A 20,822-nucleotide genomic window follows, 5' to 3' on the forward strand; every position below is an offset into this window, starting at 1 on the left:
CATTTAATGAGATGTGGAAGGGTTGGAGAATGTGTTAGGAGATACTTACCTGGGAGCAGGGCCAAGAGGAAGAGGGGGACCAAGAGCAGCATCATTGTTATTTTATTTTATCCAGAGAGGAGAAAAGTAATAACAGGAATGAAAAAGAATAATGCTGTAATGTGAGAGCCTTTCTCCTCAGCTGCAATGTAACTAACTTACCAAGGAGCCTATTATTTGAATTTGGGAGGCAGTGAGAGAATTTGCATAATGTAAAAAACACCCCACATAATAAAGGCCAGAACACCATTTGGAGCCTATAGGTGTCAGTATTACTTCTTGCGTTGAGATGAGCACATTGAGTGGATGTCTATGTAAACATACAACATAAATATCATATCATATATCCTCTAACATTACTCTGATGAAAATTGGGGTGTGTGTATTTTGGTATGGTGCTACTGTGCGAGTTACTTGTCTTGCACGAGAGTGCAACACCACCGTAAGCACAAGTGCTGGCTCACCCTTTTCCCCAAGCTCAGTGTGGCTGGAGGGGGGAAACGGGACATTCTGGGGCAATAAGGAGCCGGGATGGCTTCTATTATTCTGGGATGCCCTGGGACACTTGAAGGTTGTGTAATATAGTACTATGTGGGAAAGGATGGAACAGTGCAAAATGACACAAGACACCCATCGAGGAGTGGAGGAGAGCACAGACCAGATTGTGCTGAAACATCCACCAAGCCTTAGCAATGATACCCTTTGCTTGTGATGGGCTGTAGGCTATGTTGGCCTCTAGAAGGGGACAAGTGTGCAGATCCATTTCGCACCCCTTCCGATAAAGAGCTGCAGTCCTTATGTGGAAGTCATTACATGTAAGGCCAGGGAGCTTGTAGCTTTGAGGCTCCTTCCCTCCAAGAACCTCTTTTATGAGACTTTGCAGGTGATTGTCAGTCTAGAGATTTGAGAGATTGTCATTTGCTTTGGAAAGGATTGTCTCTGCTGCCAACTGCTTGACAGAGAGAATATAGCTCAGGGCTGGTCTGAGAGGTCATAAAAGCAATTTATTTTATGTGGTTTAACAGACATAGGTTACACTGTAATTGTGCCTAAGAAGTGAGAGGCAATCACTTAGAATAGAATAATAGAATCATAGAGTTGGAATAGACCACAAGGGCCATTTAGTCCAACCCCCTGCCAAGCAAATAAATAAAAATAAATAAATAAATATTTTTTAAAAAATAAAATTTAAAGTGGGATCTGATGCCATAAAATACAAAAAGCAACCTAAGCCAATCCAAGCACAGCATACCCTCAACACTTCTCAGAATTTCTGCTGTCCAAAGAATGTGGCTGAACATTACCCTCACCATTTTGCCCTCAATTGGGGTGCAGATTTTCAGCACAAATTTAGCTGCATTCATTCAATGAATGTCTGTTGGTGACAGGGATCTATCAGTTCCTGTGCAAGGGGTTGAGTCTGAGGGTGGATCTTGCATGGATGCTTCCTTGTTTTGGTTCACTGTGTCTCTTGCACAGTAATACATTGCAGTTTCTGCAGCTGTTGGGGAGCTCAGCTGGAGATACACTTCATTTCTGGAGATGTCCCTGGAGATGCGGGCTCGACTTCTCAGTGCTGAATTGATATCAGTGGTTCCTTGATTTGCAGTGTTGCGAATAAGTGCTATCCATTCCAGCCCTTTCCCTGGAGGCTGCCGGATCCAGTGCCAGAAATAATTATCAAGCTGAACCCCAGAATCTCTGCAGGTCAGTTTGAAGGACTCCCCAGGTTTCACCAGTCCTGGACCAGACTCGATTATCTGTGCAGTGGAGCGGATGCCTATAAAAGAATGCAGAAATTATTTCATAACCGGGAATCTCTCAGCGTTGGGTTCAACATTTTTGTTTTTATTCTAAAGAATAAAGAATAAATCCTCACCAGAGGAGATGCTTAGGACAATGAGGAAAAGCAAAATGAAACTCATATCTCCTTCCTTCCTTCCTTCCTTCCTTCCTTCCTTCCTTCCTTCCTTCCTTCCTTCCTTCCTTCCTTCCTTCCTTCCTTCCTTCCTTCCTTCCTCTCTCTCTCTCTCTCTCTCTCTCTCTCTCTCTCTCTCTCTCTCTCTCTCTCTCTCTCTCTCTCTCTCTCTCTCTCTCTCCCTCCCTCCCTCCCTCCCTCCCTCTCTCTCTCTCTCTCTCTCTCTCTCTCTCTCTCTCTCTCTCTCTCTCTCTCTCTCTCTCCCTTTTGCCTTCACTCTCTCCCCTTTAGCTTTAGTAGGGAGTGAATGGGACTCAACCATGCCATGGAGCCACAAAGGACAATGCTATTTAAACAGAAGTAGGTGGGTGGGGTGATTTGCCTAGAGGGCGTTCTGTTGTGTCTGGTCCTGCATTTAAGAAGCAAAGAGGAGAAAAGGAGACTCAGTTGCAGGGATGACTCCAAGAAATGGTTGGGTGGCATCTCCCAAAATATTGCCTTTCACTGAATTGCTCTTCCACCTTTCATTCACACCGTACTTTCCTCACTTAAGCAGGTTCTTTTTTGAATATAGGAAGCCTCCTAGTTTTTTTAGGATCCTAGGAAAATTGCCTAGGAAGTCCATCTAGCTTAGTATTACTTAGACTGGCTGGCAGCAGCTGTCCAAGGTTTGTAACTGGGGAGAGGACCTTTCGCTGATGCTTTTTGCTTGTGATTTGCTATGGCCTCTTTGAAGGAAGCAAATATGCAGATTCTTAGAATGTAGAGGGAGAGAGAGTAAAGTGTGCATAAAAAAACATTTATTTGTGAAATGCATTAAACTATGGAAATGTGTGTATTGGGCAATATCGCATACAAAAATAAAGATGTGGCTGTCATGGAGCTCAGCTAGAGGGATAACTCATCCTCTGAATATTCAGTGGAGAATAGTTATGGGTAAAAGATGGGTCAGCCATGCAATAAATAAAGGCCCGATAAACCAATTTATCTCTCTCCCCCGCACACTAAAGTTACCAGATTTTTTCCAATGAATCCGGGAATACTTTTCAATTTCCTACTAAACAGATGGATTTTGTCAGGGGGCTGATTTGTAAATCGGGGGATTGTCCCCAGGAGCTTTCCCTGTGAAAACCTGCTCTTCACCCCTGAGTCAAACGACAAACCCTGGGAAACCCACATTGCTTTTTGTTGTGTACCTGCTTTAAAGAATGGGTTTTCGTTTGGTTCAAAAAAGATAGCTTTAAAGTGTGGACCTGTGCTTGGAAAGTGTGGGGTAAAGGTATGTGTGGCTAAGCCCTGGCTGTCAGTAGCTCTCCAAGGTTTTAGGCAGGAATTCCTTCCCAGCCCTGCCTGGAGATGCCTGGGAGTGAATCTGGGATGTTTCTGCCTGCAAAGCACATGCTCTGCCCCTGAGCTACTGCCCTTCCCAAAATTGTTTTGATCTGCATTTGAAGAAGAGTGGAGCAGAAATGTTTTACGATGAGCAATCAAGCATGAAATATTGAATCTGCGTAGGAGGCCGAATGACTCTGCGCAGTTTGTGTCTGGATGCTCCATTGCCTTGCCCCAGAGTGCTGCTCTGTCCCTTGCACAGTAATACACAGCATTGTCTGCAGCTGTGAGGGATCTCAACAGAAGATAGAATTCATTTTTGGAGGCGTCCCTGGTGATACTGATTCGGGAGCTAAACTTGGAACTGTAGTATCCGTTTCCTCCCGCAGCCACACTCTGAATGCTGCCCAGCCACTCCAGACTTTTCCCTGGAGTCTGTCGGTTCCAGCCCCAGTACCAGCCACTCACTTCAGCACCAGAGACAGCGCAGGTCAGCTGGAGGGGCTCCCAGGCCAGACTGGGTCAGATGCACACTGCAGAAGACACCTGAACAAAGCGAGAGAAATTAGTTCCACTCCGTGGAGGATCTCTGAATTGGCTTCATAGGATTGCATCCTAAGACATCAGTTAAGAAATTTTAGGGACGGGAAGTCCTCCAACCTCTTCTCCCTTCTTGATCTCTGAAATGCATCATTGGAAAGGAAGCCTTTTGCTCAACGTTGGACTGGGCACTGCGGTCTGCTGAAAGATGGGGGAATTATCCCAAATTATTTGGACCCTTGCCTGATATTGGGAAATTTCTCCCCCCCCCCCAGCTCCCTTGCATTATATCACCCATTGTCCATCTTCCCATCCCCAATACTCTAGGGATGGCTTATTTTTTGTTGGTGAAAGAAACCTAATGTCACCATGAATTGTCCTGAAGTTAGTTCACCTTAGGCTTCAAGTGTTTGGACCCAATTTTGTCCAGTGCGTAATTGGTCCAGTATAAAATCCTCACCTGGGCAGATACTCAGTAAAAGGAGAAGAAACATCAGAGATCTCATTTCTTTCTCCACTCACTCACTCCTCTCTCTTTCTGAATGAATGGAAGGCTGTGGAGCAAGGCTGAAGGGCTGTATTTAAAGAGGAGGAACCCGCCCGACAGATTTGTTTAAAGTGAGCAGAGTGTATGAAACAAGGAGGATAAAAGGAGGCTTTGCTCCTTAGATGGCAACAACACAATTTTAAAGCTGGGGTTTAAAGTTATCGGGCTGTGGGTGTGATATGGAGGTTCTGAAGGTGTGGGAAAATATATACTTGTTGGTGGGTTAAAACAGTTTATTGATTGCAGGGCCATTTGACCATCATTAAAATACAAAACCCAATTAATAAAACAATGTGCAAAACATCCTTAACAAGAAGCAGATGGAAATAGAAAGGCAGTTTCTGAAACAGCTGTACAAATAGGAATGTTTCATCCAAGTGCCTAAAATACAACAATATTGGGCTGCCTCTTTGGAATTGCCCCTCTGGAAGAGACTGCTTGGTTGCTTTGCAGGGAAGGCGTATAATATAGTGATATGCTTGGGAAGCTGACTGCCTGTTTGCTTCTGAGCTCAAATCAAGGTGCTCACAGTCCAAGAGGTGGTATGCCTCTCAACACTAGTTCCTGGAAATCAGAAGTGGTTTGTGTGTGTGTTCTTGTGCTCAAATCCTGTTTGTGGGCATTTCATAGGCATATCGTTGGCCATTGTGAAAACAGGATATAGGACTATGAGCAAAGGGGTCCCTCACTTCCCTGGAGAAAGAAGTCTCTATGGCACACCCTAAGTTATGGAATTCCCTCCCAATAGACGTGCTTCTGCCTTCTTCACCATTTAGCTTTTGGCAAATGTTGAAGATGGACTTATTTTCTCCGGCCTTTGACACCAGAGATGAGGGTTTTCAGAGCGCACCTTATGCCTGCGATTGTGATTGTAATTGGTTTTAACTGTTTTTAATTTAATTTAATTTTAAAAGGGTTGTAATGGTGATGATAGTTTGAAGAGGATAAGCAGAAAGTCCTCACAATTTCAAAGCAGACCTTGCCATCAGTAACAGGAGGGTAAATCTGCCAGATTCAGTCACCTCCATTACTCATTTGTTCCAAACTCAAGTTCCATTTTCCTCATTTCTGCATCAGTCTGATATACGTGTGTTTGTGTGTGTTTACAAAAATTCATCTGCATGTTTTGCGTGAAATCTCCCTGACATAATGCATTGCTGTATGTCTTCTTTATCAACATTTGCATTTCATACACACTTTTTCTAGATATATGGAGTTCCATGCCCTTTTTAAAAAATTGGAGAACTGCAATGCAAAATTCTAAGAAATGCAAATTTCAAAGGGTTGCTGTGTCTCAGATTGCATCCTGTTTCAAGAAGTGCTAATAATGTTGATTTGTATCAAAATACAAACTGAAGCAGACTTCTGCCTCATCCCTATCTGCAGGACAGAGCCCTCTGTTCATATGAAATGCTGCCACTTACTGGTCTATAACTGGATGCACAATACTTTGAGCTGAATAAAAGGATCCAATTGTTCAGAGTAATCACATTTTTTCTTCCACTTTCTCAGTAAGCACAAGCCTATCAGGTTTCTAAATGAGCCTTGCGAGGATCAATTTTGTATTTCCCTTTTTCTACTCAAGAAGGGTTGGAAGAGAGACTGGTGAGAGGAGTATCTGGGGTGAGTCCTGAGGGCCACCTAGAGAGGCATGGAGGGCCACATTTAGTTCCTGGGTCCAAGGTTTCCTACCCGTGCCTTAATGGGACTCTGGTATAATTGCCTCCTAAAACCAAGAAGGCAAGACTTCAAAGCATTCCAAGGTAAATGTGTTTCTGTATTTGGGAAGAGAGAGAGAGACAACATAGGTATGGCATCCTTTGTTGGAACCCAAACACAGTCCCAATAACTAAGGGAATTGATAGCCCATTGGATCTGGGAAGTTCAGAGGTACTGGATTGAGCTGGTACCCAGCTGGGAGAGCACCATTTCCCTCCCAACTCAGCCTTAATGATTCCTTCTCTCTGAGTAGCACACACTAGAGGTTCCATCACTTATGCAACCAGTTATGGAAGCCCTTTACTCTGCACAGTGGTTCACTGGTACCAGTGATGCAAAGCAGTTTATCAGCCTGTGTGTTGGTCCCACCCCAGGCAGTAGAAGGAATCACAATTTCTGATTGGAGAATGATGCTGAGTGCAACACTTCTCTCATAATAGCCATTTCCTCTTCTTTCCCTGTATGAGAATTTGAACTATACCTGAGTAATGAACCCTGAGACTATGCTATGGGAATAAGCAAGTTTTCAATGGCTTTTGTGGGACTCTATGGGACAATGAATGTGTCCTCCATCAACCCTCTTTGCCTGCCATAGTGATGGGATATATTGTGTAGGTTCATGGATGGACGCTTCATTGCTTTACTTCACTGTGTCTCGTGCACAAAAATACACAGCGGTGTCTGCAGCTGTTGGGGAATTCAGCTGAAGATACACTTCATTTCTGGAGGTGTCCCTGGTGATAGAAATCCGACTACTGAATGCTGGGTTATAATAGGTGGTTCCTCCAGCTGCAGAGCTCCGAATAGCACCAATAAACTCCAGGCCTTTCCCTGGAGGCTGCCGGTTCCAGACCCAGTTATAATCACTGACTTGGAAACCAGAGATAGTGCAGGTCAGTTTGAAGGACTCGCCTGGCTTCACCACTCCTGGGCCAGACTCGATTAGCTGTGGACTGGACAGAATGCCTGCAAAACAGAAAGGGCAGATGTTAGACTTCTCATATGACCTCACTTTGGGTTGAATTCAATATTTTTTGTTTTTACACTGAGCATAAATGCTCACCAGGTGAGGTGCTTAGGAGAATGAGCAAAATGGACAAAGATCTCATATTTTCCTCCCTTAATCACTCAGTCCTTTGTTTATTATAAACAGGGTGTATGAGTCTCAGTCAGGTCATCAAGCACCTTTGAATGGCACTCTTTAAAAAGGAGGAGTGTGCTTGGCATATTTGCATAATGGGAAGTCCATCCAATTCTGTTCTGCATTTAAGGATCAGAAGCTAAAAGGAGGAGCACTTGACAAGGTTGCCAGATGAATAAACCATAAAGTAGTAGTATTAGTAGTGATATTTATATTCTTCCATTCCCCCAGACTGGGACTCAAAGCAGCTTCCACTAAACAAAACAAAATAAATAAAATAAAATAAAATACAAAGAGCTAAAAACTCAAAGCAGCTTCTACAGAACAAAACAAAGCAAATAAAATGCAAAAAGCTAAAAACTTATTTCAAAGATAATACATAAAAAGTCATCAAACTCTGATAGAACTAAAGCAGCATAAAAACAACGTAGGCATTTAGAAAACCACACATTGAAGTTAAGCAAAAGTCTGAAACTCTCAGATTTCATAGTTGCTTCCTGTAAAACAGTCCCTTTAACTACTACGGATTGACACTTATTGATGTAAAATGGTTGACAAAATTGTCAGCAAATTAATATGCCATTAGATTCAAAGTAACTTATTAACTTATCTGAAAGGAGTAGACTCTAAGGGTAAAGGAAAAAATATATGGTTGAAGCAGCACATCTCCTGTATGATGTAGGATTCTTTGGAGTGGTGATACCTGGAACTGAGTTTGCTCTGATGAAAGGGAGAAGTGTCTTTATTTATCATTCTCTATAGTAGCAAACTCAGGCAGCGGTGCGCCCTGTCATCCTGAAGGAGAAATGGGGCAATCCAAAAATAAGGTATTGGCCTGTATGTACTTGGGAGAGTCTTTAGATAAGCAGAAGTGTGGACGTTTGTAAAATAATAATAACAATAAATAACAATAAATAACAATAAATAATAATAATAATAATAATAATAATAATAATAATAATAATAGAACCAAAACATGGAGCTGTGAGCTGTGAGGCTTGCATCCAGTATGTATGTTAGTGTGCGAGTCAGAAATCTGTTTCTCCCCAGGAAAGGGCTTCCAAATCCTGAAAGGAGAATGGCTGACTGTAGCACCTCATCATATCCTCCAAGTGTCCCGGTTTTCCAGGGACAGTCCCAAAATTGCATGCGCCATCCTGGTTTCTGATTTGATCCCAGAGTGTCCCGCTTTTCCTTTCTTCCTCCCCTCCACATTTCGGAGAACAATTAAATGTGGGGTGTGTGTGTAGGTGCAAAAAACAGAGTCCTGTTTAGATGGAAAATAAAGTCCCTGGATCAAATGAAGGGAATGGTGAAGCGGCCATGCAAAGCCCATTTTGAATGAAAAAGTCACCAAGTGTCAGGGAGAAGTTTCCTGACGTAGAATAAGATGTCTCCATCTGAGAAATGTTGGAGGCTGTGACTTCATTGCAGATCTTCTGCTTCCCCCCCTGCTCCTCTTGGAGACCCCTGTATTGAGTCACAAGTGTGGGCAGTCACCATTCCGTCGTTTGATAGCAACACTGAATTCACTCCCTCAAGAGGCAGTGATGGCTAACAGTTTGCATGGCTAGGCCATCATCAGGCCAGGTGTCAGACAGCAATGTTCAAGGCCACGTTAAGGGAGAATGTACATATTTTGTCTGGGATGAAGCAGGATCTGGTTTTCTCAGCAAAGTGTTACTCAAGAAGTATCAGAAGGAAACACTTCCTCCTTTTTGTACAGGCCTCTGCTTCAGTCTGTCCCACTGTGCCTGTTGCACAGTAATACATGGCCGTGTCTGCAGCTGTCACAGAGCTCAGTCTCAGAAAGTACTTGGTTTGGGAAGAATCCACAGAGATGGTGATTCGGTTTTGGAATGATGCAGCATAGTACGATCTTGCAGTCCACCCTCCCATCCATTCGAGCCCTTTCCCAGGGCTCTGTCGTACCCAGATCCACCAATAGCTGCTTATCACAGAACGCCCAGTGACTGTACAGGTCAGCTCAAGGGTCTCTCCTGGTCTCACTGTTCCTGGTTCAGATTCCTTCAATGTGACCTGGGAGAAAACACCTGAAGGGATTTGGGGGGAGGGAAAGAAAAGGAAAACCAGAGTTAGGCAGTAGGCGCAGCCAGAACTTTATGGCTATTACTTGCAGTTTTATCATTGCTCATTTAATCCAAAACACATGGGTCATGTGAATTGTTATACCATTAAGTATCCTATCTAATATTCAGAATAGTTCATTTGATAAGATGTGGAAGGGTTGGAGAATGTTTTAGGAGATACTTACCTGGGAGCAGGGCCAAGAGGAAGAGGGGGACCAAGGGCAGCATCATTTTATTTTATCCTGAGAGGAGAAAAGTAATAATAGGAATGAAAAACAATAATGCTGGAATGGAGGCAGCCTTTCTCCTCAGCTGCAATGAAGCTAAATTACCAAGGAGCCTGTTATTTGAATTTGGGAGGCAGTGAGAGAATTTGCATAATGTAAAAAAAGGCCACGCATAACAAAAGCAGGAGCACCATTTGAAGCCAATAGGTGTCAGCATTACTTCTTGCGTTGAGATGAGCACGTTGAGTGGATGTCTATGTAAACATACAACATAAATATCATATCATATATCCTCCAACATTACTCTGATGAAAATTGGGGTGCGTGTATTTTGGTATGGTGCTACAGTACGAGGGGGGAAGCGGGACATTCTGGGACAATCAGGAGCCGAGATGGCTTCTATTATTCTGGGATGCCCTGGGACACTTGAAAGGGTATGTAATATAATACTATGGGGAAAAGGATGGAACAGTGCAAAATGACACAAGACACCCATCGAGGAGTGGAGGAGAGCACAGATCAGATTGTGCTGCAGCATCCACGAAGCCATAGCAATGAAACTGTTTCTTGATACCCATTGCTTGTGATGGGCTGTAGGCTATGTTGGCCTCTAGAAGGGGACAAGTGTGCAGATCCATTTCGCACCCTTTGCAATAAAGAGTTGCAGTCCTTATGTGGAAGTCATTACATGTAAGGCCAGGGAGCTCATAGTTTGAGGCTCCTTGCCTCAAAGAACCTCTTTTGTGAAACTTTGCAGGTGGTTGTTACCGGTAGTCTGGAGATTTGAGAGATTTGGAAAGGATTGTCTCTGCTGCCAGCTGCTTGACAAAGAGAATATAGTTGAGGGCTGGTTTGAGAGGTTATAAAAGTGATTTATTTCATGTGGTTTAATATGCATAGGTGACACTATCATCATAATTGTGCCTAAGAAGTGAGAGGCAATTAGTTTTAATAAAATTTAAAGTGGGAGCTGACTCCATAATAGTAAATAATAATAAATAATATTTTTTTATTTATACCCCACCCTTCCTGGTCAGAAAACCGGGCTCAGGGCGGCTAACAACAAATTTAAAACACTTCATTGATGCAACAAAAAACAGCATAAAATACAGTATAAAATGTGAATAACAATAAATTCCCAATTCAAAAATCAGTTTAGGGGGGAAATCCATCCAATAAACATTAGATGATCACCAGGGCTAGCTGGCTAAGTTAGTCCTATTTGGGCCAGTGAGGAGACCAGGGGAGAATTACCCAGAGTGGGTAATCTTCATAAAAAGGGGAGGGGGAGGGAAGGAAGGGGAATAAAAATCAGGCTAAGTTCAAATTGGAAGCCATGTGGAATAGCTCTATCTTACAGGCCCTGCGGAAAGAAGTTCAATCCTGCAGGACGCTGGTCTCATGGGACAGAGCATTCCACCAGGTCGGAGCCATCACTGAGAAGGCCCTGACCCTGGTGGAGGATAATTTGACTTCTTTAGGGCCCGGGACCTCTGAACTAACTTTACTCATGGACCTTAAGGTCCTCTGCGGGGCATACAAGGAGAGGCAGTCCTGTAAATATGAGGGCCCTAAGCCACAAAGGGCTTTAAAGGTCAAAACCAGCACCTTAAACCTGACCCGATACTCCACCGGGACCCAGTGCAACTGGTAAAGCATTGGGTGAATATGTTCCCATGGCAGGGACCCCGTGAGGAGCCTCGCTGCAGCATTCTGCACCCACTGGAGTTTCTGGGACAGTTTCAAGGGCAGTATTACAGTTTTACAGTAGTCAAGCCTGGAGATGACCCTCGCATGGATCACTGTGGCCAGATTGGGGCGGGAAAGGTAAGGGACAAACTCCTTAATGCAGTTAAAGACAAAAAGAAACCTAAGCCAATCCGAGCACAGCGTACTCTCAATGCTTCTCAGAATTTCTGCTGCCCAAAGAAAGTGTCTGAAGCATTTTGCCCTCAGAGAGGGTGCAGATTTTCAGCACAAATTTAGCTGCATTCATTCAATGGTTGTCTGTTGGTGACAGGGATCTGCTGGTGGCTGTGCAAGGGGCTGAGTCCGAGGGTAGATCTTGCAGCAAAATACACTGCTGTGTCTGCAGCTGTTGGGGAGCTCAGCTGGAGATACACTTTATTTCTGGAGATGTCCCTGGAGATGCTAGCTTGACTTCTCAGTGCTGAATTGATATTAGTGGTTCCTCCATTTATAGTGTTGCGAATAAGTGCTATCCATTCCAGCCCTTTCCCTGGAGGCTGCCGGATCCAGTGCCAGTAATAATTATCAAGCTGAACCCCAGAAGCTCTGCAGGTCAGTTTGAAGGACTCCCCAGGTTTCACCAGTCCCGGACCAGACTCCAGGAGTGGAGCGGATGCCTATAAAAGAATGCAGAAATTGTGTCATAATTGGGAATCTCTCAGCATTGGGCTCAACATTTTTGTTTTTATTCTAAAGAATAAATCCTCACCAGAGGAGATGCTTAGGACAATGAGGAAGAGCAACATGAAAGTCATCTCTCTCTCTCTTGCCTCACTCTCTCCCCTTTAGCTTTAGTCAGGAGTGAATGGGACTCAGCCAGGCCATGGAGACACACTGGACAATGCTATTTAAACAGAAGGAGGTTGGTGGGGTGATTTGCATAGAGGGCGTTCTGTTGTGTCAGGTCCTGCATTTAAGAAGCAAAGAGGACAAAAGGAGACGCAGTTGCCGGAATGGAATTTTCCCAAATATTGCCTTTTACTGAATTGCTCTTCCACCTTTCTTTCATGCCGTACTATCCTCACTTAAGCAGGTTCTTTTATGAATACAGGAAGCCTCCTAGTTCTTTTAGAATCCTAGGAAACCACTGTAAACCTAGTAAGACTGCTCTGCATCTAGTTCAGTGTTGTCTACACTGACTGGCAGGAACTATACAGGGTTTCTAACTGCAGTGTCTCCCAGGGATTCAATATGGGACTTTCTGTGCACTAAGCTGTACCAGTCAGCCACAGCCCTACCAATGACTTTGCTGCATCAAGTAGATATTTCTGAATCAAACAATCAACACTCGCTGGGTTTTCTGGACTAAATGAAATGAATGAAAATGGTCTCACTTTATCACTCTTTCCCCCACTCTCACAGGGTTTGCCGTTTGTGTTGCAGGCTGTCGTGACTGCCTGTAAAGGCAACTTTCCTCCTAAGCCTTGAGTTGTGTCTCATGAACCCATCCAGTGCTGTTATTAAAAAAAATAAATGTTTAGGCGTCCTGTTATTTTCCTACTCATATTGAAAGAGTGCCCATCAATGAGGCCAAACTTAGATTTACAAAATATTTAGGGGTATGCGTACCCCTGCATCCCCTCAGAAAAAAAGGACTTCTCCCATCAGTGGCTCTCATGGAGCTTAGTGTCATCATGATCATAGCAGCTGATTTTGTGGTTGAACTCTACAGCATGAAAATCTCCCCCCTTATCCCCTTTCTCTTTTCTTAATGCATTTCTCCTTCCTTGCAGCAGTTTGTGTCAACCTGAGAAATTATGTGCGTTCTTTTAAGGAGAACCGTGCATCTATAGTACATCACTTTTTGTTTTCTAACCACTTCCTCCTTTTTGTACAGGCCTCTGCTTCAATCTGTCCCACTGTGCCTGTTGCACAGTAATACATGGCTGTGTCTGCAGCTGTCACAGCGCTCAGTCTCAGAAAATACTTGGTTTGGGAAGAATCCACAGAGATGGTGATTCGGTCACGGAGAGATGGTGCATAGTATGTGCCACCAGTCCACATTCCCATCCATTTGAGCCCTTTCCCAGGGCTCTGTCATACCCAGTTCCAATAGTAGCTGCTTGTAACAGAGCGCCCAGTGACCGTACAGGTCAGCTCGAGGGTCTCTCCTGGTCTCACTGTTCCTTGTCCAGATTCCTTCAATATGACCTGGGAGAAAACACCTGAAGGGATTGGGAGAAGCAAGGAAGATCAGAGTTAAGCAGGGTGTCCCCTCCAGGCTTGAAAAGTTGCCTCGTAAGCAGCCACACCATGGCTCCATTAATCCAAAGTACACAGATCATGTTAACATTATACAATTAAGATTCAGGACTATAATCCTGGGTGTAAGGGACAGTGAGCATTTGGGGAGATACCTACCTGGGAGCAGTGTGAGGAGGAAAAGGGGGGCAAAGAGCAATGCCATTTTTATCCTAAGAAGTGAAAAAAAATATAATACGTCGTTTTTAAAAAAATCACTGGAACTAAGTCAGCTCTTCTTCTGAGCTGCAGTGAAGATGAAGGACTCAGGAGGAAACTATTTGAATTTTGGAGTAGTGAGCAAATTTGCATAATGTAAAACACTCAGAGAAATGCACACATTGGTAAATAGGCTCTCTGAAAGGCCATAAACCAGGAGCATCATTTGGAGTCAGACGGTTTTAGCATCTGTTCTTTCCCATGTTGCTATAAGAGTGTTGGGAGGAAGAAATTCAAATATATAACCCATTTAAATAGAATATCGTACCCCAAGGAATGGGATAGAACCATACAGAAATGATAGAATCCAGGGGTTGAAGGAGAAGGCACAGACCAGGCAGTCCGGCCACATAAAGTCCAAACAACTGGTCTTTTTGCTGATGCTCTTTGCTTGTGATTTGCTATGGCCTCTGGAAGGAGGCAAAAATGCAGATCCCTAGAATGGGGAGGGGGAGAGGGTAAAGTGTGCATAAGAATACATTTATTTGTGAAATGTATTAAACTAGGGAAATGTGTGTATTGAGCTATATCACACACAAAAAGAATGATGAGGCTATCTTGCTCAGCTAAGAGGGATTACTCATCCTCAGAATTATCTGTGGAGAGTAGTTATGCATAAAGGATGGCTCAGCCATGAAAAAAATAAAGGTCAAATGAACCAATTTATCTCTTCCCCCCTCACCCCCAATAAAGAACTTCAGTTCTTCTGTGAGAGAGGTTACATGCAAGATCTGAAATCCAGCTGTTCTTTTAGCTTTGGGGCTCTTTGCTTCAAACATTCTTGTGGGACTTTGCAGGTGGTTGCAAGTGGTGATTTAAGAGGCTGTGGTTTTCTGTAGGAAGGAACACGGGGTGGTGGGTGAATCTGCTGCCACCTTTTGGACAAGGGGGATCTGGCTGAGGGCCAGTCTCAGATGATCAGTAATAACAACCGAACTCCTTTGGTTGTCCCAGCATCTGATTGCACTGCTACTGTTGTTATGGACTAACAGGCCGGACGCTAGAATGAGAGAAACATCCCACCCTGAATTCTGAAGAGCAGCTTGTTAGTGCAATTCTAGACAGGTCTTCTGAGGGGCAAACTCCATATCTCTGAGACAGAGATATATCAACATCAGTCTAAGGCCTTAAAGTGGGTTCATCCTCCCCATTCACTCCATATTTTTTCCAGAGTGGGAACTGTACCTACAGAGAAGCAAACCCCATTGAGTTACATATCACCTCAAGGTTCTTGAAGTAGGTTTCTATTTTCTAACCACTTCCCCCTTTTTGTGCCAGCCTCTGCTTCAGTTCCTCCTACTGTGTATCTCGCACAGTAATACACAGCGTTGTCTGCAGCTGTCACAGAGCTCAATCTGAGAAAGTACTTGGTTCGGGAAGGATCCACAGAGATGGTGATTCGGTTGCGTAAAGATGGAGCATACATTGTGGTCCCCACCCAATACCCCATGCATTCAATCCCTTTCCCAGTTCTCATCCGTACCCAGTCCCACCGGTAGCTGCTTGTGACGAAGACTCCAGTGACCGTACAGGTCAGCTCAAGTGTTTCTCCTGGCCTCAAGGTCTCTGGCCCAGATTGCTTTAGCATGACCTGGGAGAAAACACCTGCAGGGTTTGAAGGAGCAGGGAGAAGAAAAGGAGAAGCAGAGTTAGTGCTTGGTTTGCTCAGTTAATCCTAAACATCTGGAAAGGGTTGTTTTGTACTCTTAAGATTCCTGCCTAAAATCTAGGGTATTTCACTTCAAAGTATGTGAAAGGGGATAGCCTACCTGGGAGCAGGGCCATGAGGAAGAAGGGGAGAAAGGGGGTTGCCATTTTTTATCCTGGGAAGAGGAAAATATTAATCAGAATAAGAAAAGTAGTGGAACAGAGGCAGCTTTTCTCTTGAGCTACAGGGACATGGAAAGAAGGAGGATGCTGCTATTTGAATTGAGAGAATTTGCATAATAAAAAAAAGACCACACACATGAACACATTTTGATAGGTGGGTTCCCTAAAGGCTAAAAAGCCAGGAACATCATTCAAAAAGAGCCTAGTGGGGTGATTTCCATACAGGGTGTTCAGTCTCTTCTGGCCCTGAATTTAAGAAGCAAAGGGAATTAGAGGACACCCATATGCAGGGATGACTCTCCCCAAATATTGCCTTCCACTTCAGATCCTCTTCCAGCATTCGTCCATGGTACATTGTATTTTCCTTCCTGAGGAGGGCAACCAAGATGATAAAGGGTCTGGAAACCAAGCCTGATGAGTTTGAGGGAATTGGGTCTGTTTAGCCTGGTAAAGAGGAGACTGAGAGGAGATATAATAGCCACCTTCCTATATCTAAAGGGCTGTCACATGAAGGAAGGAGCAAGCTTGTTGTCTCCTGCTCCAGAAGGTTGTACCTGAACCGATGGATTCAAGCTACAAGAAAGGAGATTATGACTGAACATGAGGGAGAATTCTTCAGCAGTGGAATGGACTCCCATGAGAGACTGTGGACTCTCCTTCCTTGGAGGTATTTAAGCAGAAGATGGAGGGCCATCTTTCATGGATAAGATTTTTGCATTGCAGTAGGTTGGGCTAGATGACCCTTGAGGTCCTTTCCAGCTCTACAGTTTTATGATTCTATGGATACCTTTGTTTTAAGAACAGTACGTTTCCGAGCACAATTCAAAGTGTTGGTGCTGACCTTTAAAGCCCTAAATGGCCTCGGTCCAGTATATCTGAAGGAGCGTCTCCTCCCCCATCGTTCTGCCCGGACACTGAGGTCCAGCTCCGAGGGCCTTCTGGCGGTTCCCTCCCTGCGAGAGGCCAAGTTGCAGGGAACCAGGCAGAGGGCCTTCTCGGTAGTGGCGCCCGCCCTGTGGAATGCCCTCCCACCGGATGTCAAGGCGATGGACAACTACCTGACATTCAGAAGACATCTGAAGGCAGCCCTGTTCAGGGAAGTTTTTAATATGTGACATTTTAGTGTATTTTTCATTTCTGTTGGAAGCCGCCCAGAGTGGCTGGGGAAACCCAGCCAGATGGGCGGGGTACAAATAATAAATTATTATTATTATTATTATTATTATTATTATTATTATTATTATTATTATTATAACAAAGGAAATTACCTTCCTCTTTTCCTTTTTAAAATGAAATTATTTTTATTGGTTTTAGAGATACAAAATATAAATGGACACAGACTGTAAAAAACAAATCCATATAAAGGGATTCTCTGAATCTCGAGGCTTCCCTCATTCCCTCCATGGGGTCTTACTTTAAACATATTCAACTGCATTTTCATCCATAGTCCAAATTTTATATCAAACCATATTGTCCATAAAATTTTTACACTACAAGTGTGTCAAAATCCTGCTCTTGTTTCCATCTGCTTACAATGGTCTCCTAAATAACCCCCCCCCCCGGTTCTTTTATAACAAAATTATCCTCTAGGTTTCTGAGTTTTCCATTCGGGTTTGCCATCTTGGCATAGAAATCTAGTAAGACTGTTGTCCATCTAGTTCAGATTTGTGTAGCTGTGACAGATCTCAGTTGAAGTTAGATTTTATTTTTGCAAGCATCCCTGGTTATACTGATTTGGGTGCTAAACATTAAACTGTGTAGGGAGAGATTTCCAGTACATCTTTCAGCCAGAATTAGGGCAATGGATGTCTGTTGAAGACAGAGAGCTGGCAGTGCCAGTGCACATGGCAGAATTGTAGTGTGATTTTTGCATGGATGCTTCATTGCTTTGGTTCACTGTGTCTCTTGCACAGTAATACATTGCAGTGTCTGCAGCTGTCAGGGAGCTCAGCTGGAGAAACACTTCGTTTCTGGAGGTGTCCCTGGAGATGCTGGTTCGACTGCTGAGTGCTGGATTGAGCTGAGTTGTTCCTCCATTTGCTGTGCTCCGGATGAACCCTATCCACTCCAGCCCTTTTCCTGGAGCCTGTCGGCACCAGTCCCAGTAATGATCACTGACTCGAACACCAGAGACAGAGCAAGTCAGTTTGAAGGACCCTCCGGGCTTCAGCAGTCCTGGACCAGACTCAGTTATCTGTGGACTTGAGAAGATACCTGATTGTGTCATTATCCCTTTGTGTTGGGATCGACATTATCAGTTACCCACTAAACAAAAATCCTCACCAGGGAAGATGCCTAGGAGAATGAAAAAAACCAATAGGGATCTCATGTCTCTCTCTCTGTCTGTCTGTCTATCTGTGTCTCTTCTCTTTGTACAGAATGAAAGAGACACAGCCAGGCCATGGAGTAACTTCAGGTGATGCTGTTTAAATAGAAGGGGCCTGGCTGAGAAATTTGCATATGTGGCATTGAGTTAAGAAGCAGAGGGGATAAAAACAGGATGCTCTTGCAGAGAGGACTCCAAGTGGCACTGTTTGTATTTCACGGTCAAATAGCATCCTCAGACTAATGATCCATCTAGTTTTGTGCTGTTTGTACTGATGGCTTATCCACACTTACCTTTCCTCTGTGCTTTCCAGGTAGGGCCTGTACTTTGGCTTGCACAGTGTTGGAAGACGCCACAGGGACAGTCACACCTGGCGCATCTCCTGGGGACCAGCGGGGCCTAGCAGAAGGCTGCACCAGTGTGTTTGGTGCCAGGAGATGCTGCAGGGATTGGAGCACTTGGCAGAAGGTTGCACCAGTCTACACTGCATCTGCCAGTACTGTGGGGACCAGCAGTGCCTAGTGGAAGGCTGCACCAGCCAGCCCAGTGCTGGGAGATGTGTGTGATATCATGTGAGATACGCATGATGTCAGACGCATGCAATACGTGTGGTCTCTTAAACCTGGGAGAAACCTAACACTATTGCCATATGATATCTCTCTCTCTCTCTCTCTCTCTCTCTCTCTCTCTCTCTCTCTCTCTCTCTCTCTCTCTCTCTCTCTTCATTTGGTTCAAAAAAGATAGCTTTAAAGTGTAGACCTGTGGTTGGAAAGTGTGGGGTAAAAGGTATGTGTGGCTAAGCCCTGGCTGGCAGTAGCTCTCCAAGGTTTTAGGCTGGAATTCCTTCCCAGCACTACCTGGAGATGCCTGGGAGTGAGTCTGGGATGTTTCTGCCTGCAAAGCGCATGCTCTGCCCCTGAGCTACTGCCCTTCCCAAAATTGTTTTGTTCTGCATTTGAAGAAGAGTGGAGCAGGAATGTTTTATGGTGAGCAATCAAGCATGAAATATTGAATCTGTGTAGGAGGCCGAATCACTCTGCACAGTTTGTGTCTGGATACTCCATTGCCTTGCCCCAGAGTGCTGCTCTGTCCCTTGCACAGTAATACACAGCGTTGTCTGCAGCTGTGAGGGATCTCAAAAGAAGATAGAATTCGTTTTTGGAGGCATCCCTGGTGATACTGATTCGGGAGCTAAACCTGGAACTGTAGTATCCGTTTCCTCCCACAGCCACACTCTGAATGCTGCCCAACCACTCCAGACTTTTCCCTGGAGTCTGTCGGTTCCAGCCCCAGTACCAGCCACTCACTTCAGCACCAGAGACAGCGCAGGTCAGTTGGAGGGGCTGTCCAGGCTTCACTGCTCCCAGGCCAGACTGGGTCAGATGCACACTGCAGAAGACACCTGAACAAAGCGAGAGAAATTAGTACCACTCCGTGGAGGCTCTCCGAGTTGGATTCATAGGACTGCATCCTAAGACATCAGTTAAGAAAGTTTAGGGAAGGGATGTTCTCCAACCTCTTCTCCCTTCTGCAATCACCCCAAATTATTTGGACCCTTGCCTGATATGGGCAATTTCTCTCCGCACCCTCTACCCCCGATCTCCTTTGCATTATATCACCCATTGTCCGAACAACATGACCAGTCCAACGAAGTTGATGTTGAAGAATCATTGCTTCACACTGGTGATCTTTGCTTCTTCCAGTACACTGACATTATTACCTGGCCCTTCACACCTGAAACTTGTGCTTGTGATTACAGAGTCTGTTCAACTGCTTTAATTCTGAATTTTAAACTGTTGTAACCTGACATGGGCCCTACTCCTTAAGCCTAGATAATAAATGCAACAGCAACAATGTTCTGAATGCCAATGGCCAGCAATCTCAGGTGGGAAAGTAGCACTGTTGGACTACTTCCAGGCTTCTCACAGACATCTGGTTAGCCACTGTGAGAATTCTCAGCTAGGTGGACCTTTGGCCTGACCCAGGAAAGCTCCTTTGTTTAAACTGGGTAATGAAACCTAGGGCAGTAAGATGCAAATAGGCAAGTTTTTGATGGCTTTCATGGGATTCTATCTGGCAATCAATCTTCCCTCCAATGCCTGCCCTGGTACTGGATATATTACTAATATATCACTGATGGAACAGCCGAGAGACCAAGAATAAGCAACACAATAGATTTCATCTCTCCTCCTCACTGGCTCCTCTGCCTCCTCTGCCCTGTACAAAACAAAAGAGACTGATGGTGAAAAATCAGACAATGCTATTTAAGCCAGAAAACTTCCTTTGGAGATTTGCATGAAGGCCATTGGGCTCTGCATTTAGGAAGTGAATAAGATAAAAGGAAGCACTCCTGCTGAAGCACTGAGAATTCAACCTGAAGCTGCCCCATCCCAATTCAGACCATGGATCTATCTAGATGTCTACTCTCTATACTGGGTGTCAGGAAGTAAACTTTCCCAGCCTGGTTGAAAATGCCAGTGATTGAGCCTGGGACCTTTTGCATGCAAATCACATGCTCTGCCACTGCGCTGTTGCTCTTATTGACCCTTCAGCGTTCTCTCTATTGTTGCTCATGCCAGGCTGGGCTCCATGTCAGCAACACCAACACAACCACCATTCAGGAATGGCCAAGTTCAAATACAGGGGGAGAAGGCATCCTGTTCAAAGTCCAAGAGGGATAGGAGACACTTTGTCCCAAATTCTTTTGTCTGACAGATAGGAGAGCAGCTGCCAGCCAGTGTAGACTATACTGAACTAGACGGACTATTGGCCGGATTCAACATAATGCTCAGTGAGATGAGATTTTGGGCTCAACCACCATTCATGGGGCAATGAGATCTGGGGCTGTGCAATGCACATGAGCAAGTTTTCAATAGCTTCCATGGGATTCTCTGATCTGCCCTC

General features: G+C 44.5%; 1 protein-coding gene across 1 annotated transcript in view; it reads right to left on the reverse strand.

Moving 5' to 3' along the window:
- LOC309355683 (uncharacterized protein) overlaps window positions 1–20,822 on the reverse strand; it is a 282,572-nt gene that overhangs the window by 88,289 nt on the left and 173,461 nt on the right. The window lies entirely within an intron of this gene.

This window comes from Podarcis melisellensis (assembly GCF_964234715.1).
Source record: "Podarcis melisellensis genome assembly, chromosome: 13".
NCBI classification, from domain to species: Eukaryota; Metazoa; Chordata; class Lepidosauria; order Squamata; family Lacertidae; genus Podarcis; species Podarcis melisellensis.